The sequence below is a fragment of the Pinus tabuliformis genome, chromosome Q (assembly GCF_031772625.1).
Source record: "Pinus tabuliformis cultivar Carrire ecotype Pingquan chromosome Q, CPIR1, whole genome shotgun sequence".
NCBI classification, from domain to species: Eukaryota; Viridiplantae; Streptophyta; class Pinopsida; order Pinales; family Pinaceae; genus Pinus; species Pinus tabuliformis.
Genome location: NC_142296.1, coordinates 1,007,054,970 through 1,007,061,868, shown reverse-complemented (window position 1 = coordinate 1,007,061,868; position 6,899 = coordinate 1,007,054,970).

The window sequence follows — 6,899 nt, the reverse complement described above, 5'->3', positions numbered from 1 at the left end:
TTTTTAGCCTGACGAGCACGGGGAATGAATGAATTGATTTCAACGGCTATCTGAAAACCGCCTCAAAAGCCAGTTTGATTTAATCAAAACTGCGGTTTGGGGATCGAGATGATCTTCCATAAGGCTCTCACAAAGAACATAGCTTTCCTAAGTGTAACGAATGTCAGGCTCCTCCTTATAAGCCCCTCTCTTTTCCGGGAAGGCAGAGCTAGGGGAAGGAAGCAAGGCCTTTCAGATTCAAGTAGGATCAGTTAAGTTATGGATTAAGGGTAGGGCTAAATGAGGGTAGATCGAGGTGCGAAGCCGCTCATAAGTAGTAGGAGGGAGAGGAAGTGTCATTCTAACGACTCAACTGACGGGGCTAAAAATAGCAGTGGGATAGAAGGTCCCGGAGGGGCTTGCGCTTCCTAGTGCAAGGACCCGACAGGGGGCTCGACTGATAAGGATGCGTAAGCAGGCTCGACTGTTAAGGCCGCCATCACCTTTAGGGTGCGTAAGCACGCTCGACTAATAAGGACCTTTAGGTACTCGACCCCAAGGGAGAGGATGCGTAAGCAGGCTCGACTGTTAAGGCCGCCATCACCTTTAGGTACTCGACCCCAAGGGAGAGGATGCGTAAGCAGGCTCAACTGTTAAGGCTGCCATCACCTTTAGGTACTCGACCCCAAGGGAGAGGAGAGGTGCTCGACCATAAGGACCTTTAGGTGCTCGACTGTTAAGGATGCGTAAGGAGGCTCGACTGTTAAGGCCGCCATCACCTTTAGGTACTCGACCATAGGACCTTTAGGTACTCGACTATTAAGGACATTTAGGTACTCGACCATAGGGAGAGGAGAGGATGCGTAAGCAGGCTCGACTGTTAAGGCCGCCATCACCTTTAGGCACTCGACCCCAAGGGAGAGGATGCGTAAGCAGGCTCGACTGTTAAGGCCGCCATCACCTTTAGGTACTCGACCCCAAGGGAGAGGAGAGGTGCTCGACCATAAGGACCTTTAGGTGCTCGACTGTTAAGGACCTTTAGGTACTCGACCATAGGACCTTTAGGTACTCGACTATTAAGGACCTTTAGGTACTCGACCATAGGTAGAGGAGAGGGAGAGGAGAGGATGCGTAAGCAGGCTCGACTGTTAAGGCCGCCATCACCTTTAGGTGCTCGACTGTTAAGGATGTGTAAGCAGGCTCGACTGTTAAGGCCGCCATCAACTTTAGGTGCTCGACCATAAGCCCCCCACCCAATAAGTAAACCCAAGAGGGAGAGGAGAGGAGATATCTAATCATAGATAATCGCCTTATCTTTCTATAGATTTCCCGGTCCCTCAATATTTGGCATCTCCTTGCACTCGGAAGCGCAAGACCCTCCGGACCTTACCTTATTTGGCGGAGAAAGGGCTTTCAACCAACTAAGCCCAAAGAGATCTCTCCATATCATCTAAGTCGGGTATTTAGGCAGTAATCAGCATATCTAAGTCGGGTCTTGCTTCGTTTCACGCCCACCAAAGCCAAGCAAAGCCTTTATTTCACGATAACACAGGCCCACGAGGAACGGAGTGCTCGACCAACGCCCCCCCACCCAATAAGTAAAATGAAGGCAGGGCTCGACTAACAGGAGAGGTACGTTAGTGACTCGACCGTAAGGGAGAGGAACCGGAGAAGAATATCGTATACAAAGAGATATCTCATTATATATGTCATTATGCATGAATGAATTATATATGTCATTACGCTTTCTTATCGTATGGGATCGTAGCTCTTTTCATCGATCGTACCAGAATCTCGTATACAAAGAGATATATCTAATTACTAATCATTCTTTATCTACGTCATTCCCCCTCCCCCCAATAACAGAGAGGGGGAGAGGGATGGTAGATTCTCCTCTGCAAACATGGCCTATCGAGGTGGTAAATTGTAGAGTGAGAAGGTGGCATATAGTTATGTTAATAGTAAGAGTTCAAACGCTCGTCAAAGTGGGTAAATTCAGTACTCAAAGGTAGCGTATCCAAACGATAGGCGCGAAGCGAACACTTACTTAATTCATCGTACTTGGGTACCCGCTATTTAGACTATTTGCCCCTTGACTCTTCAAGTGCAACTGTGCTACCAACCTTTGATATTTACCTACCTCTAGTTACTCACTACTCACTTACCTTACTTTAGAATGCCCCAACCTTATTGCATTGAATGGAAAAGGGCTTCAACAGAAAGCAAAAGCATTGGTTGGACTGGACCTGCGTTTGACAGAGCATCCTTGTATACGGGGGGCGTTTGACTACACACACTTGCTGACATATTCCTTACTTCGGGGGTACCATATCACTATGACTATTTACCTTTATGAAACCTACTGACTTATCCCTGCACACTTCACTTGCCTCATGAATATTTGTAGGTTCCACTATGGTTGAAGCATCTTCGGTCCTTCTGGTATTTCCACTCTTTCGGTGATAGGACGAGGGAAATGAAAGACATATAACTCCACTCATGTGCATGCGGTTGCCAGGGCTGCACGATCAATGGCGTAAGAATCGAAGACCGGAGCCAGGCCTGATTTCCCACCCTATAAGTCAGTAAGTCAGTAAGTCAGTAAGTCAGTAAGTCAGGTAGCCAGGCCGGATACTAGAAGTACAGGAGCCAATTCAGTATAGTCACTAATATCGATCATAGGCAGGGCATAGAGTTTGTAAGCACCACTTCGCTTTGCTTGGATTGCTTGGTTAGGCGGGTTGAAAGGGTTGAGCGCTACCCCCGGCTTAGGAAAGTTAAGGCTAAGCAGATGATCCAGATCCAGCTTTAGATTCTGTCGGTTCAATCAAGTGTCGGCGCTAATCCAGACATTCAATTAAGAAAATGGAATCTTCGGCTTCAGAGCCAGCCAGCTGATAGATAGCCATTGACGGGAAGTCATTGCTAGTTGGTTAGCCAATAGCCATGCATCAACAGGAGGCGGTCATTAACTAGAAATGACATACATATCCCTTGACCCTCTACCTCCAACTCTAACCTCGAACCTCACCTCACACTCGCTGACTGAGCACATGGTATCTAAACTGGTCAGGTATAACACCGTCCTGAACGTATCGGTACTGCCCACTGAACTAACCTCCTCACTACCAGGGCACGTGGGCAAGAGAAAGGTAACACAAATAGAATCCACCACAACCTTACTTTCTTCCAGGGTACGTCGAACTGGTAGGGTAGATTTAGAATGGATAGCGCACCCTCCATACAAGGTAATGTAAATCCGGATTCCAGGACCCTTTCTTTCTTTGTCCACCCTTTCAATGGGCTCTCTCAATGTCATATCATGCCTATTATATAGGAAATTATGCTTTTCCATGTCTGTCCTTACATGGGGAAAGCGATAGCGATCAGTAGCAACCATTCCGGCAAGCGGTCTCTTTTTCGCTCTCCTCATTAGCAAACATGACTGATCGCATAGTCACACCAGTGGCTTACCTTTACAAATGGAAGTGGTGCTACGGGCTCTCGATCTGGAAGGTCTGGATCTGGGAAGAAAACTACGCCCAGAATGTGCAAATGTTCGGAATAGGGTAGGTCGGTCAACATCTGCATAACCAACGACTTAATCTACTGAGCCAACGACTGCTTCTTATACTTATAGTGGATCTGGAACCAGGTAAACACGACCCAACTGCTGCTCCATCAACTTCTGGATCTACTACAGAATGCTGCTGCATTAATGGCTAAATCTACTGCTGCGGCTGCTGCTGCTAATGCCCGTACCACGACTGCTGCTAATGACCCATCTGCTGAAGCAACAGGCTCTGAACCTTGCTTTCGAAACTCCAAAGCTTCATCTCGATCTCGAAAAGCATAAACTGGATCATGAGCATCAGAATCTTAAGCTCGCTTACGAAGCTCAGAATCTGGACCTCGCTCTCGATATCGAAAACCTGGATCTCGCTCTGGTGGAACTAGCACTACGACTGGCTTTGGAACTGATGAATTGACTGCTTCTTCAGCGGCTGCTGGGTCAACGGAATTAACTGCTTAATAAACAGCCTAATCGGCTGCTTAACCACCCGAAGCCCCGGTGAATGGCGGCCGTAACTATAACGGTCCTAAGGTAGCGAAATTCCTTGTCGGGTAAGTTCCGACCCGCACGAAAGGCGTAACGATCTGGGCACTGTCTCGGAGAGAGACTCGATGAAATAGACATGTCTGTGAAGATGCGGACTACCTGCACCTGGACAGAAAGACCCTATGAAGCTTTACTATTCCCTGGGATTATCTTTGGGTTCTTCTTGCACAGCTTAGGTGGAGGGCGAAGAAGGCCCCCTTCCGGGGGGGCCTGAGCCACCAGTGAGATACCACTCTGGAAGAGCTAGAATTCTAACCTTGCATCAGGACCTACGGGCCAAGGGACAGTCTCAGGTAGACAGTTTCTATGGGGCGTAGGCCTCCCAAAAGGTAACGGAGGCATGCAAAGGTTGCCTCGAGCCGGACGGAAATCGGCCCTCGAGTGCAAAGGCAAAAGGGAGCTTGACTGCAAGACCCACCCATCGAGCAGGGATGAAAGTCGGCCTTAGTGATCCGACAGTGCCGAGTGGAAGGGTCGTCGCTCAACAAATAAAAGTTACTCTAGGGATAACAGGCTGATCTTCCCCAAGAGTTCACATCGACGGGAAGGTTTGGCACCTCGATGTCGGCTCTTCGCCAAAACTCTCTTTATTAGCGTACATGATGAACCGCATAATGTTGTTAGGTTAGGCATAAGGAATCAATGAGGTAAGCTTAGTCCATACATAATGACTCTTTCATGTTTTGGATTTGACTTGGACGCGAACTCCCCACCGACCCGAGGGAGGATCAAGCTACGTAACTTGGTTGAAGCAAGTGGGACGAAAACATAATGACTTAATGTCCTACTTGGGGGTGATTCGTCTGCCTTCTCTTCACTCGCTCTGGGCGTCATTCCTTGCACTAGGAAGCGCAAGCCCCTCCGGGACCTTGCTTTCCTAACGTCAAGCAAGCAATAAATTCATTTTACTTATTGGGTGGCCCCTCTCAAATAAGTAAAAAAAAGGGCCCTTACTTCTTAGGGGTCACTCACTATTCATATGGTGAGGGCCCTCTCCTCTCCCTCTTGGTCAAGCACCTAAAGGTCCTCTCCTTAACAGTCGAGCCTGCTTACGCATCCTTAACAGTCGAGCGTTCGTACCTCACCCTGCCGGGGGCATGATGGCGGCCCGTTGGTCGAGCGTGCTCCGCATCCTCTCCTTATCAGTCGAGCCCCCTGTCGGGTCCTTGCACTAGGAAGCGCAAGCCCCTCCGGGACCTTGGCCACTTCGCTCGCTAGCAGCTCTCTCTCCCTAGCATCATTTGGAGGGGCCTGCAGCCTCCTCGGCTTCACCTCTTTCTTCCTCATTCCTTCTCCAGCTGGCTCCCGCCTGCCTCTTATCGATGCTCTGCTCCTCCCTCCCTATTGTTCTCTGGTCGTTTTGCATTTCTATTCTCTCAGCCCTGCTTGCCCGGGTGCGGTGGTTATCCCCCGTCCGTCTGGCCTGCTGTTGTTCTCCTTTTCGTCGTTCTTTTCGTTGTGGTCGTTGTGGTCGTTGTAGGGTCTCGGGTTCGGTGCAGGCGCGGGGGGTCTGGTCGATCCGGTTTGTCGGTGGGTCCGGCTTTGTCGGTCGGTCCGGTTCCGGGCTTCCGGTTTCCGATTCGGAGTGGAGGGGTGGAGAGGGGGAGGGGTCCCGATCCGAGTTATGGTATCCGATTTCGGGTTCCTCTTCTCTTTGGCCTGTGCCATTCGCAGATGTGACATACACGTAGGGAGGGGGCGGTACCCCGCATGTGATTGGAGGCAAAAAAGTGGGACAGGGTAGGTAGGGTAGACATTAGTATCCAGTTTTATCTGGTCTGGGCAAGAATAATCCCAATAGGATGGGAAGAAGACAGACAGGGAGCAGAAAGGAGAGAAAAATGTGTGTGATTCGAAACATGATTGAATAATATCGTGTACAAAGAGAGATTTCATTATATATGTAATTACGTTATTTCAGAATTGATAAAATACGAGTAGCTGAGAAATGAACTAATGCAAACCTGGTGGTAAATGAAAGAGTAAGAAAGTGGCGTATTGAGATGATAGAGAGTTCGAACGGCGGGGCAAGAGATGGTAAATCGAAGACCCCCACACCAAATAAGTCAAATTCAGGTGGCGTTTACCATCCAACTATACCAGCAAGAGAGAGAGAAGAGCCAGAAGCCCTGTAGCATTAAAGAGGAAGCAGCCAGACCTCTACCCCCGAACTAGAACTCTACGAAACCTGAGCCTTCGACCTCGATCTCTACCGCTACCGAACGCCATCGGGAAATGTTCTTACCTAGACGGTATGGAAGCAAGGAATCAACAAGCGTTAGATATGATTATTCACTGGTTGAGGTTCATACAACATTCAGAAATAGCCTCACATAGCTGACAGAAGAAAGCACCTAACATAGCCGACAGACATACCACAGGGAAAAGGCCACCCCGCATAGCTGCCTACATAGCCCCACATGGATGACATAGCCAACTCACTTAGCCAATCATAGACAGAAAGAGGGTTTGTGCCGATAGCCGATAGTCGATACAGGTCTTGATGCACTCGATGACAGGTGGTGATTCACTAGATGCCGGTACTCTATGATCCAGGTGTCAATCTACTTGATGCCAGTCATAGCTGGGATAGGATACTCAGCTACTCGGTTGGGCTTGGATACTCCACCGGGGCTGCTTGGATACTCCGCTTGGCTTTGTTACTTGGCTTGACTTGAATCTTTATATGGAACAACTTCGTCATCTCCTTCTCCTCTTTGTGATGGAGACTACTCAAGCTCACCTCCTTCTGCACTATTGTTAGGAAGAGTTTTTCCGTCCACATCTGAGGTACTTTCTC